Here is a 12436-nt window from a genome sequence, read left to right as displayed (position 1 = left end):
AGGGGGGTGCTTTCACCTGCCTCCCAGCCCAGCCTGGACCAGTCCACACTGGTCATTCTCCACCCACTGAAGACAGTGGCCCCATCCCTCCCTGGGCCTCACATTAGGGTGACCATATTTTCCCCAAACAGAAAACAGGGTACCCCATGGGTGGGCCTGAAGCCCACCTCGCCCCTCACCTGTGCATGGGGCTAGCCTGAGCCCTCCCTGCCTCCCGCCTGGGGCTGGCCTGAGGTCCCCCTACCCCCACCAGTGTGGGGCCAGCCCGAGGCCCCCCGCTGCCCACCTGCATGCAGGGCCCCCCTCTCCCTAGCTCTCCCTGCCTCCCACCTGCACGGGGCAAGCCCAAGGTCCCCATCCTTCCCAGCACACGGGGCCAGCCCAAGGCCCACTACTGCCCACCCACGGTCCCGCTCCCCTTGACGGCCTCCCTCCCCCCACCCATTCAGGCCTGGTCCTAGACTCCTGCCACCTGCCTGTGTACAGGGCCAGCTGGCCCAAGCCACTCTCCCTAGCCTCTCCTCCAGCACGGGCTGGCGTTGCTGCTCGCCTCCATCTCGCATGTTCCTTCCTCCGCGCCCCACCAGAGGTCACACCCCACTTTTCTGGCAAAACTGGACATTTGTCCTGTTTGCTCTCGCCAACTGATCATCAGCTGGAGAGAGCAAAATGCCCAGTTTTGTCAAAAAAGTTGGTTTGGCCGGGACAGGGCCAAAATGGGACGTATGGTTACCCTACCTCACGTGCAGTTGCCAGCAGGCTGGGCAGGTGGGCAAGCAAGCCCCAGAGGCAGCCACCAGCCCGCTGAGTGGACATGCAGAGTTCAGCTCGCACAACGGCCACGAGCTGACGCTCCCTGCAGTCCACTCATGCCAACAGGTACATGCCAGGCCCAAGAGCTTTAGAACCCTTTTAATCTTATTAAAGATGGGCTTACAGGCAGCTGAGAGAACACTGCAACCCGGCACCCGAACGCTCTCCCCTGTGGGGTTGGCAATTCCCTGGGCTATAGGTGCCTCTGCCTGTTTCTGGTCCAAAAGGGAATTATCTGGAAACGGTGCCCACCATGCCTCCCCCAGCCTCAGAGACACACTGCTGCTGCTCTACAAATCAGCCAGCAAGGCTAGTGCCTCCCAGCCTCTCCGAGCCTCAAACCAAGAGTTGTGAGTATACACCACCCAGAGGGCCTCTCTGCAGGGGCACAAACAGCTGCATGCCTCCCAGCAAGCTAACAAGTCGGAGTATTAGCACAAGCACATTGGCCTCTTGGCTCACCCAGTCCGTGCCACACCTAATGGTCCACCATGCACAGGGGGCACCGTCAAGTCTCTGCCTGCGCGAGCATGAGGCTCTTTGGGAGCATGCCTATGGCCAGGACAGGGGAGTCGCTGCACAAGAGCTGCTCAGCGCCTCAGCTCTCAAGAGCTCCCTAGATCTCCTGGAGTGGGGCTCTCACATGTGCTACCCATCAGGGATTGAGGGAGCAGCCTGGTCCAGTGAGCACACACAGGAGATCAGACTGCATTTCCCTCTCTGCCCCAGGCACAACACCTCCCCGCGCTGTCCATGACAGCAGAGGCAATCCACTCACTGCTCAGTCCTGCACTCTGACTGAATGTGCTGCTTGTGGTGGCTGCATTGAGAGCACCTCACCTGCTGCAAGCTTCACTCCCACCTCTTCCAGGTGTCTCTCCATTTCAAAAACCCGGCTTCAAGCACTGCCTGGGGACTAGAGTCAGGGCAGAAACATGGGAGCAGCTGCCAAAACCTCGTGCAAACCAGCTCAGAAAAAAGATGTAAAAGCCCGGGCCACACTGCAATGCTCAGGGCAGCAGGGTAAAGTCCCTCTCCCAGCTTCTTCACTGGGAGACTCCTTCTGCCCAAGTGGGAATGCTGCATATGCAGAGTGTGTTTCCCATGTCCCTCTCTGTCCTGAACACTGGCAAAGAGAGCACAGCTTTGTGGCCAAGAGCTACTTGCTCATCTGAGCATCACGCAAGGAGGATCTGCTTGGACTGGCTCCTGCTCTAATGAGCAGGCCTAGGTCAGCCAGTGAGGGACAAGAAACACAACAAAAACCAGGCTATCTCCTGCCGACACTGCCTGCCCCTATCTTCTTGCTGCTGAGAAAGCCAGTAGCACATCTGTGCCTGGCTGCAGCTGTGGGAAGCTGCTGGTACGGGTCAGATATGCTCCCCCCGAGCTCGGGCACAATGCTCCAGGCCCATCATGGGAACTATTTCATAGAGCAACACACACAGTTTGCAACCATTCTGAGTGCATCCCTCTGCAGCACTGGGCTTGGAAAAGACCATCTCCCATAGCTAACAATGTCATTACGAGGCTACAAGTCTGTGAGCAGTGACTGACAGAGTAGCTGCCCAGCCAGCAGAACACAGAGCAGGGAAAACAGCAGGAAGAGCTACACAGAATGGATCTGAAGCTACACTGAGAGGAGCAGGTGGCAGGTGCTTACTCACAGCACCATGCAAGTGTGGTCTGGTCCATCCCTACCAGTCCTCCCCTCACTGAAGGATGGGGGCATGCATCTGGGGCAGGGCCTGGGGCCCACAGCACGGCGCTGGGCACACAGCACAAGTAGTCCCCAGCCACACACAGCATGCAGCATGGCGGGGCTGCGGTAGAGCATCCCAAGTAACACACAAGGAACAAGGACCGTGGAGGAACGGGGATTGAATCCACCAGCACAGCGCAGTTCTCTGCCATTCGGAAGCAGAGTGGCTGGCGATGCAGCACCCCAGGGACACTCAGCTAAGAGGCAGTGTCTAGTTTCCTGTGAGGCTCCAGGTGCTAATCCAATTTTCCAGCTGGTTTCACAGAGGCACTTAGGGTAGCAGGCCTTGCCTGGGAAGGGGAGGGGAGGGGAGGGCTAACCTCAGCCACCACCCTGCACTATGCCAGTCTGTCACTGCAGTCCCACAGATTGCTAGCAGGAGAGCTGGGTTTCCTTGTGATCAGCTGGCAGGGCACATGGAGGCACTGTCTGACTGGACACACACACACACACACGGATGCTCATGCGACTCCCCTGCCTTTGCTCACCAGGGCTCTCATAGTCTCACAGATGGGGAGCCCATCCAATCCGCTCCCTCACGGACGTACCAGGGGACATATTGTCCTGGGGCTCCTGAGAAAGCCTTTTGTTTCAGCACGCACATACCCCATCCCAACCAACGGCTGCATCCAGCGCCCTCTGGCATATGCTAGCCCAGCTAGGAGTAAGCCCCACACATCTGTGCTGCTCAAGTGTTCAGACAGCTCCACTCCACAGCCCTCCACGGTGAGGCGAAGCAGGAGTTGCCTGGCAGAACATCGCAGACCTCTTCCAGACACTCAGAAACTCATGCTATACATGGGCCTGTCTTGGCTTCAGCCAGCACCCAGTCTGATCCCATCAGTTAGCCTAGCAGAAGGCTTGGGAGCCCCTTCTTTTCTCCAGTTTTATCTCCCATAGCTTGGTTCAGCCACACCACTTCTCCCATGTCCACACTGAGGACGGTTCCACCTTCAGCATGTGGCCAGGTCCCCTCTCCACCACCTCACCATCCTCACAAGTGCTAGGGTCCCGCCCAGCTCTCCACTCAACTGGGCCTCTTGGCCAGTCCTTTCCTGGCCCTTCCCCCACAGCCTTTTGTGCCCCAACCCTTGGAATGCTATTGTGGCCCACAGCACAAGGACCAACTACAGAAAGTAGCGACACACTCAGGCCACAGCCAGCAATCCAGAAATGGGGAAATTCTGAAGAACTGGGCAAAGGCAACCAATTTTAAATTGGAAGAGGGTGAAAGGGGGGATACAGAGGTCCGGCCCCAGGGAATTCTGCCATGCCACAGAAGGTTTCAAAGGTTCTTTCCACCTCCATCACTGCCTCACACAAGCTTTCTTCCTCTCCAGGAAGGCTCCCCCACACAGCGTCAAACCCCACCCTCTTTACTCCTATGACCAAGGCAGTCAACAAGTCAATTACCTTATGGGGCCAGGTTCCTAGCTGCTATTCAAAAGCAAGTCATGCAAAGGCACAGCAAGTAGTTGGCATGGGAATTCAAGTCCAAGCTGGGGTGTGACAGGTGTGACTAACTGAAGAGTGTTACCCATCCTGGACCACACTTCGGGAAGCAGTGTGCCATGCAGGGATATTGATGGCTGAGGACTGCTAAGAGGAAAAACGCAGACTACAGGATTATGAGATGAAATTCATGTTAGTGAAGGAAACCTGTCTGCCGAGAGATTGTTCCAAGCCCCACCCCAAGAGATGAAGAGACTCATTCCTTCAGTATCCTGTCAACCCTCAGGCCAGGCAGCCGCCCTGCTCACAAGGCAGAAGAGCAGGAGACTAGAGTGGATGGGCCAGAAAAGGAGGGTAGTGTCAGGGCATGCAGATCCTCAGGATGGGAAGTGGAAGGGATTAGTTAGTCCTCCCAGCTTCACCACAGAGAGGCAGCCATCTTCACCTAGGTCCGTGGAAAGCTTGATTTCCTCTGTGCATTTCCACCACTGGACTCTACTCTGTGCTAAATAATGCTCTTGGTGACATACTGAAGGGGACTGTCACCCTGAGAGGGTTTCCACTGGAGGCTGGAGTTGGTCCCCACTAAGGAAAAGAAACTTAAGTGTATGCGCCCATCTTCTTACAATCATAGAACCAGAGGGTTAGAAGGGACCACCAGGGTCAGCTAGTCTAACCCCCTACCAAGATGCAGGATTTGTTGTGTCTAATTCATCCAAAACAGGTGAGCTGAGTGAAGGAGCTTCCACAACCTCTCTGGGATTCAATGGATTCATTTTGTCTAGCTAGTCTGAAGACTAAAAAAGAATATCCTCCAACCTATGCCTGTCATCTTGCCATGGCTCAAATGTGGGAAGCAACAGGTGAGACCCAAAACAAGGGCCACACAAAAATTAGCAATTGCCAGAACTGGACAGAGCTGTGGGATTCCTTCCTTTAGTGTAAAGGACTCTATCTGTAACCTTGGCCCCACACCTCTCCATTCCTGATGTAAACAGCAGCGTTCAACAGTAGAAAGGGAAAGGGATGTCAGATCTGCACAGCACATAAGGACGAAGATGAGCAACAACCCTGAAAGAGAGGGAAGCCTTTGAAGTGTGTCTGGTGATAATTCAAAGAGTTCTAGGCCCAGAGGAGATGAAGATAATAGTGGGAAAAGGGACCCAGTAACAGGCTGCGTTGAAAACAAAGCCAACAGAAACACCAGGCAGCCGAGAACCTTATCTGCTACTTCCATTCACAGCAGAACATCCAACAAAGCCACTGCACATGCAAGATTACAAGCCCCTAGTTTTTGTCCACTGCCAATACCCGTATCCCATTGGTCAGAGCCTCCAGCATGATCTATGGACCCATGACTTCTTCAATACTTTGTTGGGAAATTCAAGGCTTCTCCATATTTGTAGGTCTTCCTGACCCACCCTCTGGTGTCTCAGGATGGCTGGGCTTTCCTCCCCCATCTCCTTTCAGAAACCACAGAAATGGGAGATGGAAAAGACTTATTACGTCAAGTTGTCCCTCCCCTGTGGACAGGGCTCCAGGGCTCCAGTATTAGGTGAACTACGCTATTGGCCTCCATCACGTGCTTTCAGATTGCTCAGTGGCCTAACAGACCCTCAATTAGGATATCTTTCCTGACATTTAGCTGCCTCCTACCACACTCCTACCTCCTCGGACTTTCCTAAACAATTCTTCTCCCTCCTTCTTATCTCCAGCCTTCACATATTTGTTGGCTGTTATGTCTCCCACTTCTTTGTGCAGCCAAGACATACATACATAGTTCTTTAGCAGTAATTCAATCCCTCCAGCCCTAGAGTCACTGTTGTTGCTCTCTCTCTGAAGTCCCCTCCAAGACCTGCACAAAGCATTCTTGCAGTGCAGTTTCACCCACGGAGAGGAGAACTGTCACCTCTGTGGGAATCAATCAGGAATGGTTCCAAGTGAGTCCTCCCAGTCTACCAGAACACCACTATGAGTGGGATCAGAATCAGGATCTAGCTATGCAGCCTAAAATTGCTCTGGCCTTTTTTGGCAGCCACGCTGCTTGTCTGATTTACGCTCCATTATTACCCTAGTGTCTCTATATCATTGCTTTCCAGATTTCCCACTCCTATTGAATAGCTGTCTTCCAGATTATTTTGCCCCAGATGCTTTAGCTAGCATTTCATTTTATTTCCTGTCCAATAACACTAGCACTCTGCATTAATGCATTCTTCTTTTTTGCTACCCTTGTCAATTCTCTTCAATCCTTAATTAACTTTGTGCACTCTTCTTCCAGCTCATCTGGGAATTCTTCACCCATTTTCCTCCTGTCCTAGGGAGTCTGTTGCAGTTGCCCACTGCAACTTCTCTATTATTTGTCATTTGGCTGCCATAACCTCTTTATTAAATTGAATCACACTGGTTCTGAAACTTGGACACTTCTTGTTCTAATGTGTTGTGTAGCGCTGCTGTGAGCTGTTAAGCATTTGACTCACTCCACCCCAGAAGTAGGTGCATTTCAGTAATGGATTCACTTGATAGGTATGCTACTGTGCTGTAAATTCTGTGATGTGTTGTGAGATTCTTTGGGATGAAAGGTGTTGCACGATACAAAAATATACTCCATTTAATGTTAAAGGCTAGTTATATACAGCACCAGCCTTCTCTCACTGCACCCACATACGCTAGCATTCCAGTTCAAATAACCCTAGCCCAGTTTCAGCTATGTACACTAGGACAGACTCCATCAGCTACCAACACTTCCAGATACTACAGGAGCAAATTGCTGCTAGCTCCTCTGGTGTACAGCACCTTCCATCTGCAGTGTGATTTGCAAGCGGGAGGCCCGTGCCAGGCTTTGAGCCTCGGAGAGGAAGCTCCAGCTTTACACCCTTCCAATCAACCTCACACACTGCCAACTCTAAGCCCTGCCTGCCTTCTTGCTTTAGGGCAGACCATGTGATACAATGAACTGCCCTCCATCATGACATACTGATGTCTGTGCTGCCTCCCTATCAAGCTCTCCAGAGCCAAATCCAGCCCCCAGGACCCAGCCAACATCCCCAGAACACTGGGTACAGCCCAGAAAAGGAGCAGTCACTGTAACAGTATTAACAATAAAGTCCTTTCCCAGTGAGGGCATTTCCTTTTGCCCTCCAGCTGTGAAGAGAAAGGGGCATTCAAACAGCTGGGAGCCTCTCAGCAGCACACCAGGAAAGCGCCTGATGGGAGACTCCCCCGACTGCTGCACCAGGCAGATGACATACAGAGCCTGGTGCTTTAGTTTGCTACTGTGGACTGTGCTCACAGACGCTGACTTGGAGGGGAACCCCCGCAGATACCCAGTTCCTGAGCCTCCACAAACACACTCCCAGGCAGGGCCCCCTAAGGACTCCTGAGGGCTGACGGGGGCAGAATCTTTTGTAGATTTCTAGTCTTCTTTGCAGTGGCTTTGGGTGGGGCAGTTGCGCTGATCGGCTCATAGAAGCAGACTGCATGTCACCCACAGGTCTGTCTGAGGCAATCATAGGAGACTCTGCAGTACAAAGCCAGCACCACTTTTCAGGATCGGGGCCTAACACGACATAGGGGAAACAGCAGAACTGAGCATACAGAGTGCTGTCAATCACACAAAGGAGCAAACAATAGAGGAAAATGTTTTCCCCACCTACTCCCTTGCAGCAACAGTGATCTCAGGCTCCCCAACACAATACAGGCAAGAAACATTCACGCTGAGATGTGATTCTTTTAAACTGCTGCAGCACCCTGTATCTAAGCGTCTACACACAAGCGGGAGGGCTACAGAGGCACGGCCATTCTGAACCTGGGTGTTTCCTGATGCTCGGGGCCTTGGCAGTGCAGTATTAGCATTCGGTCCACGGCACTTTCTGTGTTTCATGGAGTATTTCCCAGCACACAGGGAATGGTGAAGGGTTCCCCATTCTGCCCACAAGCTCAGGACCCATTCCAGTTTATTTAATAATCTGTGCGAGTGTCCAAACAAGAACATCCCAACCCTGAGCACAGCTCCTCTTCCCCTCTTGATGCTGACAGGACCCAGATTAGCCAAGCTAAAAATACACAAAACTAGTTCAGAGGAAACAATGACAGGCAAAGGCGGAGAGCTCAGAGTCAGGCTGTGACACGGCCTTTCCTAACAGTGTGTCTGGACTAGGATGAGAGGAGTGGGATTTTAGATCATGTTGCTAGCACCTTCTAACACAACTTCACATCTAACCCAGGCTCATCCCACAGGTCAGCTCGACCAGCTAGCGCGTGTGGGGGTAGAGCTTGCCTTGTCTACCTTCATGTGTTAGAATGTGGTCACTAACATGCTCTAGAAATCTATCTTTCCCCTTCACCAGGACAAACCCTAAATCTTCTGGATACTCAGGGGCTTCCTTCCTGCAGGCAACAGCCCACCCTTCAAAAAGAAGCCAGCCATGTTCCTCCTGCCTCACCAGCAGATGCCAAAATTATCAACCTGCACTTCTGTTTAACCACCTGAATCTTCAGTTGTCCATGATTCAGTGGGGGCCCGATCCCACATCCAGGGAGTCCATGGAGAACTTCCCACAGATGTCTGTGAGAGCTGAATCAAGCCCTCCAGGAGACAGTGGCTTCTTCAGGCAGCTGGGGCCCAATTCTCCATTGCCCTGGCACCTGGCACTGTTTTGCACTGGGATGAATGTCAAATGTAAATAGTTACCACTCCAGCTGAGTAGCATTTTGCACCCACTGTGTACCTGCCTTCAGCTCAGTGTCTGAATGTCTGGCAACATCAGTTACTTTTAAACTAATCAGTTTCTTTTAAATACAACAGGTCACGCTGGTAGCCTGAAAAATGGCAGAGAAGGACAACTGAGCGATGAACCTACATGCTTGCTAACTACTGGGCCTGAAGCTGAGGCTCTGTGCTGCTCTGCTAGCCAGGAGATTTCCTCTAATATGCGACAGTGGAAAAACAGAGCAGCTCCCTGTAACAGCAGCAAGACTTGCAGGGAAAACACACAGCCCTGAAAGGTAATGGAAGAAGGAAATCATTCTGACTAGCTGGGTTACACGCATTTGTAACTCACCCACACAGAATCCCTCGGTCCCCACCCTGATGTATATCCATCCACTGCCATTCACATTTTTAATCTTTTCTCCAATTTGGAGCCCAGGCAGTGCCGATAGGATCACTACCATTGTCAAGCCCAATGGCTGATGTTCTCTGTGCACCAGACACGCTGCGGGGCCACAGGGATGGGATCATAGCTGCTGCTGACAGCTTGTTGCCATGGTTTGTTTTATTAAAAAAGAAAGCACTGAAGCATCTGCCTGCCAACATGAGTCCATAGAAAGTTACATAAATTTTGTGACCAAACATAGTAAAAGAAACAAGGCTAGTCCAGTCAGTGACCCACTCCAATCCAGCATGCACGTCTTGAATTGGCTAATTCGGCCTGTGCTCTCCTCAGGCCTGGGAGAAACTGCACTGATCTTCATAGCATCCCGTTCCATGGCAGTGAACACAAGGCTCTAGATGATAACACTTGTAGCTAGGGCCAAGCTCTCTCTGAAACCCACCCCAATTTGCTCACGACCGGGGCCTGCTTTCTTGAGCCCACTGGTTCGGTGAGGCAGAGAGGTGCTTCATCTCCTCATCACCTTCCAACCCCCAGAAGGAAGTTCTACACTCTTCATTCTTGCCCTTTTCCATGGAGAGGTTTCCAGTATGCCCCATAGCTGCCGGAGACAAGGACCAACACCCATTTTATAAGGGAGGAAGCAGGAGCAGACAGGGGTCTGAAGGCACAATCTGACTAGCTGGCCTGTGCCGAAGAGAGCCCAGCACCACACGGGACACTGGGAATTCACTGGCCAAAGTGTTAATACAAACATGGAGTCCACACAGCGTCACACGCTGCGTGTACTCCTCATCTGCTGGAGGCCCTCCACAGCCTTGGACCTGTTGCTTCACAATGTATCCAAGCCTTGAAAACTGCACATCCTGGCTGCCCCTCCACTCATGTATTCCTACAAACCTGTAGTGCAGGGTCCCAGAGAGCTTCAAGCTACCCACAGATAACTCCACGCATTCACTCAGGGAACACCAGATCTGCCAATTACCCTTCATCACCCTATGGATGGATGGAAGTAACTGTATGATAGGGCCTGCTGGTGCAAAGTCACCTGCCAACACAGCATACAGTGCAGCACAGCCAGGCTTCCTGCTGACAGCCCAGGCAGACAAGAGGTCTCATTCCTTCCAGGGCTAGGAAGGAACTCATGCCACAATGCATTGCAGGCACTCTCCTTTTTGTCACCCGCTCCTCAAAATTATCCATGCTAAAGTTAATCAAAAGGAAGCCCACTGAACCAAAGAGTCAGTTGTCAAATGCCATGTGGGCTCAACTGCTAGGCAGGGAAGTCAGAGACATTTTCCCCTCCCCTCCTGCACCACTCATTCAATAGCTTCCCAGCCCAGAAAGGCATCGGCCCCTCTCAGGCCTGCATGGAAAGGTGAGCGTGAACAGGGTGGATGACACAACAGGCTGAAAACGGTCCATCCACAATTTCATAAGGACAAATTTAACCAAACCCACTTGGCCTGTCAGCGGTGTTTGAACCCAGGCCATTCAGTGCTATAAGCCTTTACTGCTGGAGGATGAAGTCCTTAGTAGGCTCAAACTTTGTATAAGAACCAGCCACTAGAGGGGGACAAAGAACCCCCTCGCCTTACATGAGTTACACAAGCACAGAAGAGATCAGCATAGAGCGATGTCTGGGAGTGCCCAAGGATATCTGTAGGTTGTCCAATGTAATTTCCTGCATTTTACAAGATTTAAGACATTTCAGACCAAAGGTTGGTTGGTTTGTTTTTAAATCTACCTGCCTCCCTGGAGTTCAGCATTAGACCAATGCTCCATCCTGGTAGAAAGCCAACAAAACTCCATTCTGACCCAGCTGCCTTTGGGTCTTGGCTGGTATGACCCATCAGGCACACAAAAAAACAGGAAGAAGGCCATGCAAAAAGCCAAAATTAATATTAGAGAGGAAAGCAAAACCAGAGCAGGTTCTCTACTGACCCGCACTGGGCATCTGGGACCCACCACCCATTCTCAGCAAGGTCTCCCAACCCTTTTCCTCAGTATTGCTTATATAGCACCTTCAGCACGCATGGTACTGTACAGTAAAAGCAGGATGGCTTTTACTCTAAAGGCAGCAAAGGTAATATATATTGGGTACTGGGCACAGAGCTGACCCTGCATACATAAAGCAGACCCACATATGATGTAACAGAGGCTATTCATTCTTTGTGTTTTATTGTAACATTTTCTTAATAATTGTATGGAAAATTTGTTTTGCCTCACTTATTTTTGTTTCTCTCTCTCTCCCCCCCCCTTATCTGCCTCTTTACAGTTGTGCCTCTAACTTTCCCTCCCCCTCCATTCAATTTCCTTTCCCTCTCTTTATTTCCCCTTTCCCATTTTCTCTCCCCCTCCCTATGCTCTTTCCAGGACAGTGATCAATAAATGAAGCTCCCTTCTAACTGCTCACTTGCAACCTAAAAACTAAGCTCCTGTTCCTGAAAACAGTTGCACAGCACATGGGAGCATTCCCCAGATCAGGACCTAGGTTCTCACCACACCTGCTGTCAATCTGTGGTTCAGTGAGAAATGGAAGCACCACTCACTCCCTGCTGAACTAATGAGTGGTATGGAAAAACTTAGGTAGGCCAGATACTAGCTGGCTTGCAGAGGAGTCTCCTGCCAGTCCCAGACACACCCAATCTGCCTCTCAGCTGTTCTGCAAGGAGAAGTCATGAGCTGGCTCCCAATGAACAGCAGAGGAGGAGGGGAGCCACTGAGAACTGCAAGTATGAAACACAGCAGCATAATAGGTGCTCTCACCTCCTGCGGGGGTTTCTGCAAGGCAGTGTCTATGCTAAATGTGGGATGGAACACAGGTAGGAACAAGTGGTTAATTAACCAGGCATGTTAATTAGCCTGTCCAGATCTGCTCTAGGAATCATTTCAGGGAAGTTCTCTGGCCTGGGCTACACAGGTCAGACTAGACCAGGGGACGGCAACCTTTCAGAAGCAGTGTGCCGAGTCTTAATTTATTCACTTTAATTTAAGGTTTTGTGTGCCAGTAATACATTTTAACGTTTTTTAGAAGGTCTCCCTCTATAAGTCTATATATTATATAACTAAACTATTGTCATATGTAAAGTAAACAAGGTTTTCAAAATGTTTAAGAAGCTTCATTTAAAATTAAATTAAAATGCTGATCTTACGCCGCCGGCCCGCTCCGCCCGCTAACGGCCTGGGGTTCCATTCACCTAGGCCGGCAGCAGGCTGAGCAGGGCATGCGGCAGAGACCCCGGCTGGCAAGAGGCTGGTAGCCAGAACCCCAGATTGGAAGCGGGCTGAGCGGAGC

The 12436-nt window shown here is 51.4% G+C and overlaps 1 protein-coding gene and 1 long non-coding RNA gene across 3 annotated transcripts in view; one reads left to right on the top strand and one right to left on the bottom strand.

Annotated features, from left to right (window-relative positions):
- Nucleotides 1-12000, top strand: part of LOC123375437 — a 37221-nt gene extending 25221 nt beyond the window's left edge. The window contains exons 2-3 of the long non-coding RNA XR_006581450.1: nucleotides 8832-9031; nucleotides 11417-12000. This is a non-coding gene — a long non-coding RNA (uncharacterized LOC123375437). The remainder of the gene's footprint in view (nucleotides 1-8831; nucleotides 9032-11416) is intronic.
- Nucleotides 1-12436, bottom strand: part of CRIP2 (cysteine rich protein 2) — a 69495-nt gene that overhangs the window by 47477 nt on the left and 9582 nt on the right. The gene's annotated exons all lie outside the window — the stretch shown is intronic.

Source organism: Mauremys mutica, chromosome 8 (genome assembly GCF_020497125.1).
Source record: "Mauremys mutica isolate MM-2020 ecotype Southern chromosome 8, ASM2049712v1, whole genome shotgun sequence".
NCBI lineage: Eukaryota > Metazoa > Chordata > Testudines > Geoemydidae > Mauremys > Mauremys mutica.
This window is presented reverse-complemented; position numbering and strand designations above follow the sequence as displayed.